The 17,480-nt window shown below is 49.9% G+C and overlaps 1 long non-coding RNA gene and 3 other non-coding genes across 5 annotated transcripts; all 4 read left to right on the top strand.

The window, feature by feature from the left end:
- Positions 1 to 10,445: 10,445 nt before the first annotated feature.
- On the top strand, positions 10,446 to 17,234 carry LOC133103962 (uncharacterized). 2 transcript variants are annotated; one of them, XR_009703437.1, is made up of 6 exons: positions 10,446 to 10,546; positions 12,695 to 12,852; positions 13,451 to 13,511; positions 14,681 to 14,753; positions 16,590 to 16,760; positions 16,847 to 17,234. It is a non-coding gene; the product is annotated as an uncharacterized LOC133103962 (long non-coding RNA). The 2 variants fall into 2 exon arrangements; XR_009703438.1 differs by lacking the exon at positions 13,451 to 13,511.
- Positions 11,851 to 11,984, top strand: LOC133104613 (small nucleolar RNA SNORA71). The gene has a single exon (XR_009703671.1). It is a non-coding gene; the product is annotated as a small nucleolar RNA SNORA71 (small nucleolar RNA).
- LOC133104615 (small nucleolar RNA SNORA71) lies at positions 14,085 to 14,217 on the top strand. Its single transcript, XR_009703673.1, has one exon. It is a non-coding gene; the product is annotated as a small nucleolar RNA SNORA71 (small nucleolar RNA).
- On the top strand, positions 15,790 to 15,923 carry LOC133104611 (small nucleolar RNA SNORA71). The gene has a single exon (XR_009703669.1). It is a non-coding gene; the product is annotated as a small nucleolar RNA SNORA71 (small nucleolar RNA).
- Positions 17,235 to 17,480: the final 246 nt, after the last annotated feature.

The following is a 17,480-nucleotide window of genomic DNA, read 5'->3' as shown; positions in this document are numbered from 1 at the left end:
ATGTCAATCCCAATCTCCCAATCTATACCTACCCTGCCACCCTTTCCTGCTGGTAACCATAAATTCGTTCTCTAAGTCTGTGAGTGTGTTTCTGTTTTGTAAATAAGTTTGTTTGATCATTTTTTTAAGATTCCGCATGTAAGCAATATCCTATGATATTTGTCTTTGTCTGACTTACTTCGCTCAGTATGACAATCTCCAGGTCCATCCATGTTGCTGCAAATGGCATTATTTCATTCTTTTTAATGGCTGAGTAGTATTCCATTGTGTATCTGTACCACATCTTCTTTATGCATTCATCTGTTGATGGATATTTAGGTTGAAGAACTCATGTATTGTGTTGAGTTTGGACAATAGGGATCTTGTCCGATTGACCATTGTACTCAGTTTAGTGGCTGGCACAGTTGAACAAATGAATGAATTCTGGCCGTATACTTATTTGGACACATCACCAGACTAAAATATTGTTCGGATGACCTGAAACTGGAACATGAGGGTGACAAGGAGATAAGCCTACAGAGGTGGGCAGGTGCTCTGCTAAAACGTCATCCTAAAAGTAAAAGCAGTCTTGAAGCAGAGGGACTTGATTAAATTTGCATTTCGGGGACCTGGTCAGATTTGCATTGTGCCAGAGAAGACAGACAGAGGTCCCATACTCCCGATGGCACTGCAGAGAGGCTTGCTTGAGAGGTGGGCTCACGGCCCCTAATCCCACAAGCACTAACACTGCCTGCATCCTGGGCCGGGTGTATCTCTCAGACCTGAGGCAACCCCGCCACTAACTTGGTCCACATTCTCAAGTGCAAACAGCCCACCCTTGTGTCCGAGCAAGTGTCTCCCCACTTCAGATTCCTGGCACTTCACTAAGTCAGCACAGTGTGGAAATCCAGGCCTGACCGATGTTAGGGAACTAAGATCCAGCATGCCGCATGAGGTACGGCCAAAAAATTTTTTTAAAATTAAAAAAAAATAAAAAGGTACCCAAAAAGGTGAAATTAATTTTAATAGTATATTTTATTTAACCCAAGATAACCAAAATATTACGTTTCAATGTGTAATCAATATTTTTAACTTATTAATAAGATATTTACGATTTCTTTTTCTTTGTTCAAAGTCTTTGGAATCAGTGCTTGTTTTATACTGAGTGCATTGCAGTTGGGACCGGCTACATTTCCAGTGCTCTGTGCCGCATGTGGCTGCACGTGTCTGGTGGCTGCTGTATATCAGCACACGTCTAAGGCCATCTGGCTTTGATCAGCCCTTCAGAGCCAGAGGAGAAAAGCAGCAAGCAGGAGGCTGAGAGCATGTCCCTACCACAGGGCCCCGCCACCCATGAGCCTGGGACATCCTAAGGGGGTCTGGGCCTCCTGCAACACTCAGGTTGGGAGCCTCATTGTTCTGAGCTGGAGATTAAGGGAAAGGTGCCTTCCAAAAGCTGGGAAGGGGCAGAGCCACAATTCCAACCTAGATGATCTCCTGTACCCTTTGCACCCGTGATGCTAGGGAGGGGATCTAGGCTGGTTCATTTCTGCATCCCCAGGGCCTAGAGGAGGCTGGGCATCTAAGAGGCGTGGCTGATGTTTGCTGTTAGTGTAACAGGCTATTAAAATGGACATTTCAGCCAAAGCACCAAGGAGGCACCAAGATAGTGGAATGAACCGTGGAACAACAACAAATCACAGTTGTGGTAGGTAAAAGGTGGTTCAATCTTGGCAGTTTTTGAAGGTTCCACCTGCTATCATAGCAGCGGCCTTCTAAAGAAGGCATTGGACCAGATGCAGAATTTAGGAAGAAAATAACTGGAAAATGGTTACTTGTGACTCAGTTCTCTCTTCTAATTTGAGGGTCTTAACAGTACAGTGTTAGACATGAAAAAGAGAGGGAATTATGGACTCTGTGTCTTAAAATAGTCCCCCGCCACCTTGCCCCCAAGAGGGAGAGTAGGAGGAATTTCCCCTTTCTCTGGTGATCCTCATACCAGGAGCTTCAGCAGGAACACATGGGAACTTGATAAATGTCACCTGGAGTTGGGGAGCACAGGTGACCCGTGCCCAACCCGCTCCTCAGTCAAAAGTTCATTGTCTCCTTCAACAGGTGTAAAATCTGGGATAGGACTGTCCACCTGCTGCCCAAGAGGTTCTGCCCTACAGGGAGCCTGCTAGGGGGAGGGGACCCCAAGAAGAGGGCCTGTTCACATCACTGGGGTACAGTCAAAGGGCACCAGGAGGGGGGGTCTCTGAAGAACCCCTGAAATAGGGGCTGAGGGAGAATACTCAGCATTAATTTCATGCCCAGCCTGGAGAGAAATGTTCCCCCATCTCACTCGTCATTCCGTCTGATCCTGGAGGTATTGAGAGTGGGGGTGGGCTGGGGAGAGTGGGCAGAAACCTGGTGAAGAGAAACACATTTGCATAAGTAAGGGGAGAAGGTTCCCATCCCCTCCCAGCAGACAGCAACCCACCCTATGCTTGGCCCCAGTTGGTGGAGAGCAGAGAAGTCTGACCTATCAATGATCATTGAAAACATGATTAATACATGAGATGGACATTTAAAATAATTGAATGAAAACTATGTTCCCCATTTTTAGTAATACAAGACTTGTTACCTAAGAATGATCAGAAGACTGATGACTGCTTGATATTTTTCTGGGGGCAGGGAAAAGGTACTTCCACTTAGAAAGCTTAAAGAGACAGGCAGAAAAAAAATGTTTTTATGATGACATACCAGAAGTCCCTCTTTCAACATACTGGTCACATTTATAAATGTGGCTGGGAGGCCAACATTCCATCATCTTGGAGTTTGTGACCTCACAGTGGCTGAGAGATTCCTGGAGCCTGGAGATGGGGGGGATGGGGAGATGGGGTCTCGGCTGGCTAGACAGATTGTCCCAAGGAGGTGATGCCCAGGGTCTAGGCTGGAAGTCAGCAGCTGGCCCGGTGAGCCCCGCAGGATCTCCAAGCCCTGTCCCTGCACTAAGAATGATCAGCATGCTGGCGGTCTTGCTTATTCTGTTCATCTTCCTCCTCGCCGTCTTACTGATCATCTGTCACTGCATCTTTCGGGAGGAATAGGCTTGGGCTCCTGCAGGCTGGGACTGAGGCCCATTGGTAGCGTTGGCCGGTCCAGCCACCCAGGGCCTCTGCTGCCCCATGGCCTGGGTCTGGGCCTGTTTGGGAGCCTCCAGCAGCCCCCAGGCCCTCACTGGATGCTCAGACACACTGAGATGAGACAGAGGGTCTCTCCCCAGCAGGGTCAGTTCCCACCGAGGTGTCAGCATCCCCTCCTCCCTGTGTCCCCTCGCTGGTCCTCTGACTCCCACAGCCTCTTTGTCTGTAGTTCTGCTTCTGGTTCATTTTTGTCCTGGGCTGAAGGCCACTGGTTCCGGAGAGGGGGGTCAACGTGGGCTCAGTGAAAGTCTAAATGGCTCAGGCCTCTGCCATGCGGACAGACAAGGAGAAGAGGTGGCCCGCTCCCTTCCCAAACAGGCAGGGCTGGGCCCTGGGGGACCGAAGTCCAAGCAAAAGACTGATAACCTTCGCTGGTGACATCAGACTTTCCTTCTATCTGTGGTGGACAATCCTTGAAAACAACCTTCTTGACTAATGAATCTGGATGGTCTTAGCTAATTAACCTGTGTTTCCCTGAACAACAACTTTGGACCTCCTTTGCTAACTAAATAACTGAGATGTTTGTGACTAATTATACTTAAGCTTTCCTGCCTTGAGAATCATGAACTTTCTTGCCTGAATACCTGGGCCTTCCGGGATAACAATATTTCACTTTGGGTCGTTATCTCTCACCATGCTAGCTGACTATATCAATTCTTTACTCTTAAGACCTTGGGTTGTCCTGGCCAAGGGCAGCAGACATCCCTGACTATTTTTCTGGGACTTCTAGGATAAAAATAGAAGAATTCTTCTATGATTTCACCATTACGTGTGATATTGACCGATGGTTTATGATGTATATTCTATTTTTAGAATTCTAAGAATCTTTCAAAGTTATGAATGAATGTAATTTTTATCAAATTATGATAATCGTGATGATGATGGTGATAGCTAAAATGTATTACTAGCTGACGACAAGCCAAAAGCTAAAAAAAAAAAAAAAGCACTTATGGTATTCATGTATTTCAATGCATTATTTTACCTATTTTTAAATTTTTGAATTGTAAAGTACACATAACATAAAATTTACCATCTTAATCATTTTTATTTTATTTATTTATTTTTGGCTGCATTGGGTCTTCGTTGCTGCGTGTGGGCTTTCCCCAGTTGCGGTGAGCAGGGACTACTCTTCGTTGTGGTGTGCAGGCTTCTCACTGCGGTGGCTTCTCTTGTTGCGGAGCATGGGCTCTAGGCGCACGGGCTTCAGTAGTTGTGGCACGAGGGCTCAGTAGTTGTGGCTCGCGGGCTCTAGAGTGCAAGCTCAGTAGTTGTGGTGCACAGGCTTAGTTGCTCCGCGGCATGTGGGATCTCCCTGGACAAGTGCTTGAACCCGTGTCCCCTGCATTGGCAGGCGGATTCTTAACCACTGCGCCACCAGGGAAGCCCCAGTCATTTTTAAATACTCAGTTCAGTAGTGTCAAGTACATTCGCATCGTTGTACAATCAATCTCCAGAACTCTTTTCATCTTTCAAGCTGAAACGCTGTACCTATTAAACACTAACTCCCTATTCCCCACTATCCCCAGCCCCTGGCCACCACCATTCTACTTTCTGTCTCTGAATCTGACTACTCTGGGTACCTCATATAAGTGGAATCATATAGTATTTGTCCTTTTATAACTGGCTTATTTTACTTAATGTAATATTATTAAGGTTCATCCATGTTGTAGCATTTGTCAGAATTTCCTTCCTTTTTAAGGCTGAATAACATTCCATTGTATGTATAGACCACATTTTGTTTATCCATTCATCCATCAATGGACACTTGAGTAGCTTCTACCTTTTGGCTATCGTGAATAGTACTGCCATGCACATGGGTGGGCAAATATCCCTTTAAGACCCTGCGTTCATTTGTTTCGAGGGTAAGTGGAATTGTTGGATCCTATGGCAATTCTATTTTTAATTTTTTGACCAACCACCATACTATTTTCCATAGTGGCACACCATTTTGCATATTTTATCTACTTTGAAGTTGAAAACTTGAGGTTCAGAAGGATTATAGCTTGCTAATGTGTAAAATGTGGTAGAGAAAAATTTCAAGTATGTCTATTGAATTAGTTTCCTAGGGCTGCCATAAGAAATTACCGCAGGGCTTCCCTGGTGGCGCAGTGGTTGAGAATCTGCCTGCTAATGCAGGGGACACAGGTTCGAGCCCTGGTCTGGGAAGATCCCACATGCCGCGGAGCAACTAGGCCCGTGAGCCACAACTACTGAGCCTGCGCGTCTGGAGCCTGTGCTCCGCACCAAGAGAGGCAGCGATAGTGAGAGGCCCGCGCACCGCGATGAAGAGTGGCCCCCGCTTGCCGCAACTAGAGAAAGCCCTCGCACGAAACAAAGACCCAACACAGCCAAAAATAAATAAATTAATTAATTTAAAAAAAAATTTACCACTGTTTAAAAAAATAAAAAAGAAAAGAAATTACCGCAAACTGGGTGGCTTAAAACAGAAATTTATTCTCTCACTATTCTGGAGGTTAGAAGTCTGAAATCAACATGTCAGCAGGGCCATGCTCCCTCTAAAACTCTGGGTAGGAGTCTTCCTTTTCCTAGTGTTTGGTGGTGTCCATCAATCCTGCAGCTGTGTCACTCCAATCTCTGGCATTCTCCTGGGGTGTCTTTCTCCTCACTTATAAGGACACCAGTCATGTTGGATTAATGGTCCTCCCTCCTGCAACATGACCTCATCTTAATTTACATCTTCGTTACATCTGCAAATACTATTTCCACATCAGGTCACATTCCCAGGTACCAGGTGTTAGGACTTCAACATAACACCTTTTGGGGGTACATAACTTAATCCATAATATCTGTCTTCCTCCAAATTCTGTGATATTTACCATACTTTTGACCTCTTAATGTGATAAACTACCAGACTTCCCAATAGAAAGCCATGCTTGCATTTATGGGACAGAACTTATTTGATATTAGTGGATTATTAGACTCTAAGCTTGGAGGAAGGCAGACACAATAGGCTTCTTTCATTCATCCCTTTGCCTCCAGTCATTATACAAAAACAAAAACAAAAAACAGTATTGGAAAAGTGGTATAGCTTTTCCAGTGCCTTTATGGGGAAAAATAATTTGAACAGTTGTTTGGGGAATTATTTAGGTGGTAGTTTTTGTTGTTCCTTTCTCAATTTCCTGCTAATCAGGCTGTTGTTGACATCTGTTGGACACACCCACCAGCATAGTGCCCCATAGAGCGGAAGCGCTTATTTACCATGTATTGAATGAATGAATGAATGAATGAATAGAAGGTTCATTGGCTCAGCAGTGCCCCTGCCCCCTTTTTGCTGCTACTGTTCTGTCTTGATGACCAGTGGCTCCAAGTAGCTGGTGGCTCCTCCTCCCCTTACAGCCTCCTTAAGCCCCCTGTGTCCACTCCTGAAAGAGCCTTGGTCCAGGCAGACCTAATCACCAGCCTACTCCTGCCTGGGTAAGTCCCCAACACATCCCCTTCTGGCAAAAGACCCACTTGAAACATCCATCCCTTCTGGAACTTGCAGAGAGTGCACTGCAGTTTTGTTTTGCTTTTAACGTCTGCAGACACATTGCTGACTGACAAATAAGGACAAGCCACTGAGCATGGACTGTTGTCTGAACGCCAAGAGCAAAGGTTGTCGTAACACATTTATTTCAAGACCTCAACATGCTGCCCTGTTTGCTGGAATCTCCAGTTAGGTAGGCCAGCGTCGTAGATGGGAAAGTCATCTGAGATAAACACGCAGTGCCTCGTGCAAATACCAACCTCCCCCTCTCACCCCCACTGATGGAATTCCTTAATAACTGGCCATTTAGGATAAGTTAAGGAAAAGACTTGGGCATTTAGCCAGGAGTGTTGGTGACAGAAACCTAACTTACGCTAAAAAAAAAAGAAAAGAATTACATTCTTAGAAAGCTTATGTAACTGAACAAAAGGAAAGGCAGAGGTGGAACTGGGCTTCCAAGATGACAAACACCAGGGACTGAAATTCCACCAGTACTCTCTGTCCTGCATCTCCCCCTCTCTCTGTGTGTGGATTTCTGACTTTACATTTACTCCGTTTCTTGTATATGGGGTAGGGGGGACATATGCTACATTTGCCCTGAAGTACATCTCCATACATCTTCCACTGTAGGTAGGCAGGATCGCCACATATGGTTGTGCAGGTTGTGTACTGCCCAACTCATGGACGTGCCATTCACATCATAGACTCTGGCTGAAAAGCAGAGATGTTAGGGATACTTGGATGAACATAGAAAACACTTGATGTTTTCCTAGCACATCCTTCTCTCGTCTAGCAGAGTCACCCTACGTTCTACCATCCTGAAGGGAGGGGTTCAAAAATCTCCATTCTAATCCTTAAATGGTGGGCCCTTCTAATGAAGACTCTTGGGAATATCTTTAAAAGGCAACACTTTGGGGGAATTTTCCCACAAGCTTCATGAGGACAAGCAGAAGATAATTAAACCTGTGACAGTGTAACCCGTGCAGGTCCATTAGAATAAGAGAAATGTTTGCAAGAAGTAGAGGGGCCTTCTGAGAAATGCAGCCCTTAACGCCACAATCTTGGAACTCTCAATCCTCAAAGTTACTTTCCAGGCCAAAGGATAGGTCCTTCTACCTTTTCATAGCTGTGGGAGGAGTCACCCATCTCAGAGGTCTCTCATCTCATGGGTGGGTTGGGAGGTGTTGAGCGTGCATAGGTGCATAGGTGTTAAGCATGCATAGACTTCAGAGTCTCTGTGGTTTGCCCTGCTTGGGATGCTTGGCCAAGACCCAGCTCCTTCCTGGATGAGCTCACTGGGCAGGCCCTACCCAGTGATGCAGTGGGCAGAGGGTGGGCAACAACGGTGAAAGGAAGAGGAGCCTCAAGGTGATCGAATCTGAGCTGGGTCCTTTGTTAACCTGTCATCACTGACCAAGGCTGCTTCCGCCTGAAACTTACCAATATACTTTTAGGATGTTTAGGTCTACATTACTGAATAAATTAACCTGTAATTTACTTTTCTTTTCTTTTTTTTTTTAAAGGGTGAATGTAATTTTTTTTTAATTAATTAATTTATGGCTGTGTTGGGTCTTCGTTTCTGTGCGAGGGCTTTCTCTAGTTGTGGCAAGCGGGGGCCACTCTTCATCGCAGTGCGCAGGCCTCTCACTGTCGTGGCCTCTCTTGTTGCGGAGCACAGGCTCCAGACGCACAGGCTCAGCAGTTGTGGCTCACGGGCCTAGTTGCTCCGCGGCATGTGGGATCCTCCCAGACCAGGGCTCGAACCCGTGTCCCCTGCATTGGCAGGCAGATTCTCAACCACTGCGCCACCAGGGAAGCCCCTACTTTTATTAACCTTTTCTAATTTGGGGATTATGTGAACTGAGAACTGTTCTCTCTTTATAATCTGGGAGACTGTGTAAGGCTACAAATCTTTGTAGAATTTACCTATTAAGACACCTGGGGGCTTCCCTGGTGGAGCAGTGGTTAAGAATCCGCCTGCCAATGCAGGGGACACGGGTTCAAACCCTGGTCCGGGAGGATCCCACATGCCGCGGAGCAACTAAGCCCGTGCGCCACAACTACTGAGCCCGTGCTCTAGAGCCCGCGAGCCACAACTACTGAGCCTGCGTGCTGCCACTACTGAAGCCCGCGCGCTGCAACTACTGAAGCCTGCGCGCCTAGAGCCTGTACTCTGCAACAAGAGAAGCCACCGCAATGAGAAGCCCGCACATTGCAATGAAGAGTAGCCCCTGCTCGCCGCAACTAGAGAAAGCCCGCACGCAGCAACGAAGACCCAATGCAGCCAAAAAAATAAATTTTAAAAATAATAATAAATAAATAAATAAATTTATTTATTTTTTAAAAAAACAACACCTGGGTATGATGTTTTCTTTGTGGGAAGATAGTTAACTGATTCAATTTTTTTTTTAATTTTTATTTATTTATTTATTTATTTATGGCTGTGTTGGGTCTTCGTTTCTGTGTGAGGGCTTTCTCTAGTTGTTGCAAGCGGGGGCCACTCTTCATCGCGGTGCGCGGGCCTCTCACTATCGCGGCCTCCCTTGTTGCGGAGCACAGGCTCCAGACACCCAAGCTCAGTAACTGTGGCTTAAGGGCCCAGCTGCTCTGCGGCATGTGGGATCTTCCCAGACCAGGGCTCGAACCCGTGTCCCCTGCATTGGCAGGCAGATTCTCAACCACTGCGCCACCAGGGAAGCCTCAATTTTTTAAAGTGTTATGAAATTATTTAGGTTTTCTATTTTTCCTTAAGGCAATTCTGTTAAATATATTCCAGGAATGTGTTCATTTTACCTAAATTTAAAATTTTATGGGCAAAAAGTCAAACATATTGTTCTCTAACTTTTCACCCTCTGCTGACTGTACAAAGCCCCTTTTCCCGTTCCTAAAGTTGTTTGGCTATGTTGCTCTAAGTATGGTTATGCTCATTTTCTGCCATTTTGGTTTCTACTCATTGTTTTATTGATGTTACTTTATTTGGATCATTTCAATTGTCCTTTTCCTCATTTTTTTAAGCCCTCAGGAACCAAGAGCAGACTGAGACACATGGAATTTTTCTTACATTTCAGAATCAAGTGAGTGCCTCTCCCATTGCAACAATGAGAATTTCTTTCTTCTCTTGTAACATTTAAAGATTCATCTATTACAGGCCATGCAATGAGATGCCCTATCCAGTTTCTAACTTCTTCACATCCCAACACATGTATCCACTCCCCCATCCCTTCCCCCACATCAGCTTGTGCATCTTCCTTTTCCTCCCTTTTCTGAACATCTTCTCCTTCCCCCTTTCTGTTTGAGTCCTTCAAAACCCTGCTAAGGTACACCACCTACAAGAAACCACCGTAGTCTGGAAATTGATTGAAGTATGACTCCACTCATAGCTCCACAACTAGCCTCCAAGCTCCTTTAGGATCCCTGCTCTCTCACACTGGAGATACATAATTAAGGAAGAAAGTATAATTTTCCCAGCTTGGGTCCCACGCCCAACCCTTTCTCAGGAGAGGGCAGGACACCATAATTGATATTCCCAACAAGACTGAATTCAACAGGAAAAGTGAATGCCACAAGAAAATCAGGGAGAAGGAGTAGACAGGTCAAAACTACAGATGTCCTAGCCATTTAATATTCAGATGGGTGGTTGGGAAGAGGAAAGGATGCTTGGAGACTTGGGAGGTCAGAGTTTCAGTTCTCATCCACAAGGGGGCGCGAAGGAACCGCTTGCGCGGGTTCCGCCCTGGGAGCTGCCTCTCTAGGCGGCATCCCGCACCTCGACTGCATTTCCGCTGGCGCTCAACCGCAGGACGCTGGGCCTTGCGTCCTAGTCGCTGGGAACTGTGCAGCATCTTCTCACGTCGTCCCCTATGACCTGCAGCCGACAGTCCCGGCGCACTGGGTGAGTCACTGCGGGGCCGCGCTGCCCAGGGACCCCCGGCGGCCTCCAAGGCCGGTGCTCCGTCTCCCCGCCACCGACAGGAGGGGAAACTGAGGCCCGAGGGGGCGGGGAGCTCCGGCCGCAGGTCACCTCGGAGCCCTTGTCCGCTCCCTGTTCTGAGCCCGTCCCCTCCGCCGCGTGTGGACCTTTCGGGACTCGTGTCCTCGACAAAGAGGCCTCGGGTCACCGCGCCACCGGCCGGCGCCGTCTCACCCGCCCCGTGGGGAGACTTGTGCCCGCTGATGTCGAGAGACCGGTCGGGTGACGCGTGGGCCCGAGGTCCCGCAGGGGATCGTGCAGAGCCCGTGTGAACCTGGCCCGAGGGGCGCCAGAGCCCCTGATTCACTGCCCATCACCTCCGACTCCAGCGTTTCATGCCCCAAAGCCGCTCGTCGGTTACCGGCCAAATACTCTGGTGACCGTTAGCCCATTTCCCCTTAATAAGTTTTAAGGGAAAGTGTTGAAACCTCCATTTTCCAAACGGGTGTTTGAGCTTTAAAGTGAGGGCGCCCCGGGGCCCCCGAGGGGCAGAGTCTGGCTTCCTGTCCCTGCTTCGCACCGAAGCCCTTCCGCACCCGTTCCCTGGCCGGGCCCTGCGCTGCTGAAGACCCTCCCTCGAAGGGCTTTGCTGCGCCTGCCTCTGCCAGCGCCCTCTCCTCTCCTGCAGGACCCTGAGCCGCACTGCCTCTGCGCCCCACTGTGTCTAGGGGCTGAGCTGTCCCTTGGGCAAGTGCTGCTCCTGAGGGCCTTGAACTGGGGGCCGTGGCCTTCCTGCCCCACCGCAGAGGGGCTGGTCCCTGGGCTCGGGGGGGTCTGGGAACTGTCTTGCAAAGCCTTGTGCAGGAGGCTGGGGCTGGGTTTGGGGGCCAGAAAGGCCTGAGTTCAGGTGCTGACGCAGCCCCTCCTTAGCCGTGGAACCTTGGGTGAGTTACTTCATTCTCCTGAGCTTTCCTCTCCTTCCACGGGGGGAAACAGCAAGCAGTCCGGGAGGGCAGAGGCCTGGTCTGTGGCTTTGAACCCCCAGTGCCTGGCAAGTGGTTAGTAGGTACTTAGTTGGTATTTTGTGGGTGGATGAGTACTTGAGGCATTTTTACGAGAAGCTGGTCTTCCTGTGGCCTCTGTTGATGAGGGGAGATGGAGTCTTTCCATGAAGTGAGAATAGCGTTGGGGTCCCGGGCTTGGCTGGGTAGCTTTCCCCTGCCTGGGCGGAGAGCCGTCTGTTAACATGGGCTCCTCTGCCTGGCTCTTCTTCTGCCCTTTGTTGCCCCTGCATTGGGAAGTGATCGTGGGCTGGCTGTGCCCTGGTCACTGGTAGTGCCGGCAGAGGAGTTGTTGAAAGCATTTCCCCGTGTTTGGAGGGTTCACTCCTGTCCCTTCCGAACTCTGGAGCTGTCCCACACGGCCTTCCTCCCGCCGCCTTTTACATCTGCCTCCTGGCCCCTGGTGTCCGGCTTACTGAGTGCTCCCTATGCGAGGCCCAGTGCTAGTTGCAGAGAAGCTTTTAAAAAAGGAAGATAGGGCTTCCCTGGTGGCGCAGTGGTTGAGAATCTGCCTGCCGATGCAGGGGACACGGGTTCGAGCCTTGGTCTGGGAAGATCCCATGTGCCGCGGAGCAACTAGGTCCGTGAGCCACAACTACTGAGCCTGCGCGTCTGAAGCCTGTGCTCCGCAACAAGAGAGGCCGCGATAGTGAGAGGCCCACACACCGCGATGAAGAGTGGCCCCCGCTTGCCACAACTAGAGAAAGCCCTCACACAGAAACGAAGACCCAACACAGCCAAAAATAAATAAATAAATAAATTAAGTAATTAACCAAAAAAAAGGAAGATAAAGCATGGGCTGTGTCTAAGGAGCTATGGGCTGGCTGTGGAGCCACTGTTCGGGTAATTTTCACCAAGGGCTTCCCTCCAGGAAGCCAGGTCTGCCTCCCCGCTCTCCCCTTTCCAGGTCCTTAGTCAAGCATGTTTCCTGGTGTGATGTAGTGTGGGAAGTGGCTTGATGTGAGATGAGGGCACTAATCATACTTCATGGAAATCGTTGGTTCTCTTGTTTTTTTGCCTCTCTCTGCTCTGATCTCAAGGTCAGTGTCTGAGTTTTGCCTCTCCACAGGCTCAGTGCCTGGCAGGTGTCCGGTGCTCAGCAACTGTGGAACAGCTGCCCAGCAGGAAAGAAGGAAAGGACAGACGCATCCCGGTGAGGTGGCGTGGCCCATCATGTCATGGAGAATCAGGGAAAGACTGCTTGTGAGCCAGCCAGCCGGGGGAGAGGTGGGGGCACTTCCTGTGTTTCCTTTTCTTGGAATTGTTCTTCCCGTTGACCAGTATTTATCCCTTGGAGGTCCCTCGGCATGAGATGGAGCCCAGTCCACCAGGGGAGACTTTCCCCCTGGCCTGCGGTTATGGTGGCAGGAACCAGAGCAGTACTGCAATTGGACAAGGCTTAAATAGACACCAGACCTCACCTCCGCAGGCAGCCTGAGGTGCCTTCACCCCTCCTACCCCACCCCCGGGTCAAGGCCAGACCAGGCCAGGCACGGCCTGTCAGGTGCTGCACGCTCCCAGACCTGTCCTGGACTTTTATCCTGTTCAAGATCCAGCTTCCAGAAACTGTACAATGTCATTAGAGTTTGCACAAAAGACGATCTGAAAAGGCCTCTGCCTCAGATGCACATGAGCTGTTGTCCCATGTGGAGTAATAACTTCCGTCCTGTTCATGAGTAGGTGGCGTGGCTCGTGGGTTGGTAACAACAGCCCACGTTTGTGAAGTGGCTAGCCGCTATGCCATGTACTCTGCTTGGGCTTCCCAGGACATGCTGTGACCAGGTGGGATCTAGGTTACTCATCCAGGGCTTCTCGATTGTTGCAGAGGAGACCCTTGAGAGGTGTCCCCATCCTGTCAAGAAGCGGCTGGAGCACGTGCTGCTGAGGTGAGCTCTGTTCCCTGGAGATCTGGGGCTTTACCTCCCTCAAGGTGCACGCAGGTCCCGCCGTGGTCTGGAAAGCAGCTAGAGGAGAGACAAGAGTGGCTTCGACCCGGCCCTCAGCTTTACCCTCTCTGGGGCCTTTGAGAACACACCTGGTTCCTCTTTATGTGCTTGTTTCTGAGAGCCCCTGGGGAGCCCTTCCTCAGACTTATGTTGGCAGCAGAATGTGTGAACGGAGGCAGGGAAAGGATTTCGGTATGTCCACCTGTACCCAGGTGTCAGTCACTTCTCTGCCTCCTCCTAACTTTGGGACCTTCTCTTATCGCTGGTTTCATCCTCCATAAAGCAGGACTACAATGAGGCCATTTGTCTTCAGATCACCTAGTCCCTGTCTTTTACAAGGTGTCTTTTACACCTTTCAGAGGTGTCCTCCCTTTGTCTCTCCCTTCCGGGCCACGTGGAAGGCTTTTTTGCAGGATTAGAAGCAGATACTGGGCCCTTGTGCTCCGTTAGGCTGACTGCTCCAGGCCTCTGCCATTGGCCTCCTTTTTCAGCAAGCCCTCTGTCCTTTCCTGACCCTGCACTTGGAAGTGATCACGGGCTGCCCGTGGCCTGCACTTTGGTAGTGCAGGCAGAGGAAACGTGGTAGGGTTGTCCTGCATTTGGAGGGTTCACATCCTCACCCTCCAGTTCCGGGAGCTTTCCCACACACTCCTGCTTCTTCCCTGCCACACCTTGGGCCTCCGGGGTCTTGGGGTCTATCATGCGTGCATTAGTGTCATTGTTGGGGCATTCGCTTCCTGCCCCTGCTGTTGGGAACCAGGCCCTGTGTGCTGCTTAAGTTCCCCTTGATGCCCAGTTGCTGTCAGTCGGCCATGGCACGTTCCCGTAAACCTGGCAGTGGCATCCTTTTCCGCCTATCACTGATCAATTACACGTTGATTGGCGTTGGCCACCCTGCCATAGGCCATCCACTGTCTCCCTTTTTAGAGTTAACTACTGTTTTTTGTATGAAGAAATAGTGTGTCTGTTCAGGAAATAATAACAGCCAACACATGCAGAACGTTTACTGTCTGGTAAGTCTTGCACTAAGTCCTTTCCTGGTGCCTGCCATGCTCTGCTGTGAGCAGGAACAAGCTGGGTGCTCATCCTTGGCTTCTTGTCTGTTGCAGATGAGTCCACTGTGTGCAAAGGTGTCATGGAAGTTGTCATGTCGGAAGTGGTCTAGACCCCAGTGTCCTTGAGGTAAGATCTCTGGTCCATTCTCTGGAGTGTTGGGTCCTCTCATCTGGTAGTCGTGTGTGTGTTCCCAGGGGCTTTGGGTGAAGATGTAGGGGAGCCGAGAGGTGAGCTGAAGGCAGCATCCACGAGTCCCCAGGTCTGCTCGCCACCCCAGCCCTGGGCATCCTGGACCACATCTGGCCCTGCAGTAGCTGCTGCAGGGGTGGAGCCTCTAGAGTTCCACTGGGGCAGTGAGAGTTGTGGGGTATCTGTCCTTCCCTGGAGTGTGGGCAGAAGCATGTTGTGATGGAAAATGGGTGGACCTGGGCATCAGAGATTCCTCCCCTGGCTTTGAATCCCCTTCTGCTGCCGTCTTAGCCAGTGTCCTATTCAGAACCTTGTTTTCTTCATTTGAAAAACCAAAGCTGTGTTAGAGGTGACTTTGTGGTTCTTAAGACCACATGATTTCTGTAATTTCCAACCGTAATATTTTCCCGTTTTTGTCCAAAGTGACTTCTCTTTTTTTGTTTTGTTTTGAGTGGATTTTTTACTGTGCTTTTTTTTTTTTTAAATGTATTTATTTATTTTTGGCTGTGTTGGGTCTTTGTTGCTGTGTGCAGGCTTTCTCTAGTTGCGGTGAGCAGGGGCTACTCTTCGTGTGGTGCGCGGGCTTCTCGTTGTCGTGGCTTCTCTTGTTGCGGAGCACGGGCTCTAGGCGCACACGCTTCAGTAGTTGTGGCTTGTGGGCTCTAGAGCGCGGGCTCAGTAGTTGTGGCGCATGGGCTTAGTTGCTCCGCGGCATGTGGGATCTTCCCCGGCCAGGGCTCAAACCTGTGTCCCTTGCATTGGCAGGCAGATTCTTAACCACTGCGCCACCAGGGAAGCCCCAAAGTGACTTCTCTTTGATTCCCCTTGGGAGAAGTTTTCTGTTGGGGTTTTGCAGGAAAGAATGGCCACTCCGTGGGTCCTGTGCTTGGTTGGGTGGTTTTCCCAGACTCAGTCTACCCTGTAGGCCACTGGCACTCCCTTCTGTTCCTGGAGCTCTCTCTACCTTGTACGCACCTGCATTCAAAAGTGACCATGGGCTGTCCGTGCTCTGGTCGTTGATAATGCAGGGAGAGGAATTGTGGAAAGCAATTTCCCGTGTTTGGAGGGTCCACACCTGTCCCTTTCAAATGCTGGCGCTTTCACACACTCCTGCTTCTCTCCAGCCCGTGCTTTCCAGCCGTCAGGCACTGGGGGCTGCTGTGTGACAGGCAGTGACAGGAGACTTCCGAGCTTGGCCTGTCTCAGCTTGGCCTCCTGTTAGCAGAGCCAGGCTACGTCTGTGTCAGGTTTAGATACTTTAGGGGGTGTAAGGAACCAGGATGAATTACACATAATGAATAAGCACGATGTTGGGTGGTGTATAGTGGTTGCCATAAGATTTTCAAAGGGAAGCAGCTTGTTGGAGGTGGTGGACCTGGCCTTTGGAGGAGTGGGATGTGATAGGCCGTAGGAAGGTCTTCGGGGGGAAGGGAGGAACACGAGGACGATTTGAGGCTGGGGTGAGCGTGAGCACCTGGGAGTCCAGTGTACAGGCAGTAATGACAGTGCGGGGGACAGCTGCTGGGGGTGGCGGTCCCCACTCCTGCCACAGGGGGTGGGGCCGAGTGGGAAGAGCTCCTGAGAGCAAGCTCTCCAGCCGTCTCTCTGCCAGTTACTACATTTGCTCTGTCACCGTGAGAAGGCCCATTTTTTAAAGACAGTGTTAATTTTGACTCTTCTCTGGGAGTTTCGAGATTCCTTTTTGAGCCGAGTTTGGTGTGAAAAGCCCTCAGCTCATGCCTGACTAATTGGGGGCACTCTCACGTGTGTCAGCTTGAAGGAAGACGAGATAACATTGGAGAGTTATCCCTGGTCCTGACCTCCTGCCCCGTGGCCTCCTCATCACTCTGGGGTGCTGCCTTGAAGGAAGCCTCAAGGGATGGAAGCTCTGGCCTCTCAGGATGGTGACCTGGGTCCCAGCTCCCCTGGAAGGGCCTCCTCATGGTGAGTAACTGCCAAGGTGCTAAGTCGGCCTGTGTTTCTGAAATAGAAATTCCAAGCTGCCGGCCTCATGTGACTTCCTCCTTTAGGTTGTTTTGGGGCTGTTCACGGATGCTGGCGTAGCAGAGTGAAGAGGGATGTTGCCGCTGATCATCACCAGACCTTCTTCTCCTGTTGCCTTAGCACAGTATGGAAGGACTTTGCCCCAGTGAGCGGGGCAGAGGGAAAGTCCTGGGACTCTGGGGACTTGGGATTCAGAACTGGAGACCTTCAGCTGTCTCTGCCCTTCCCAGCAGGGGCCACAGAGCACCGCGGACCCAGAAGACTGCTTTCCTTCCGTCTGGACCAGGTCATCCAGTGGCCTCCGTGTTCCCTTGTCTGCTCCTGGTGTAACTTTTTAGAAACAAGAGTTCCCATTGGAGTCTTCTGTGCTGGGCATCGTGTCCTCTCACCCACTTCAGTAAATCTTCAAACTGCCTTGCCGCTTTTTATGGTTTTGTTTTCTCTTTTTAATACTTGCTTCCATGTGCACAGCTGGGTATAGAGACAGTGGGTCACAGGGGCAGGTCTTCCAAGTTTCAGTCGTTGAGACTTTCCACTTAGCACACTCCTGAGGCCTGACCTAGGGATGGGGGATGGGATGTAGAATTGACATGGGGTTACATATTCCCAAGTGCTTCTGGGGGCTCAGGTTTAGCAGAGACGGGAATTGTTGGCGGAGGA

The sequence above is a fragment of the Eubalaena glacialis genome, chromosome 13, assembly GCF_028564815.1.
Source record: "Eubalaena glacialis isolate mEubGla1 chromosome 13, mEubGla1.1.hap2.+ XY, whole genome shotgun sequence".
Taxonomy (NCBI): Eukaryota; Metazoa; Chordata; class Mammalia; order Artiodactyla; family Balaenidae; genus Eubalaena; species Eubalaena glacialis.
Note: the sequence above shows the minus strand (reverse complement) of the source record. Positions and strands in the feature narration are given on the sequence as shown.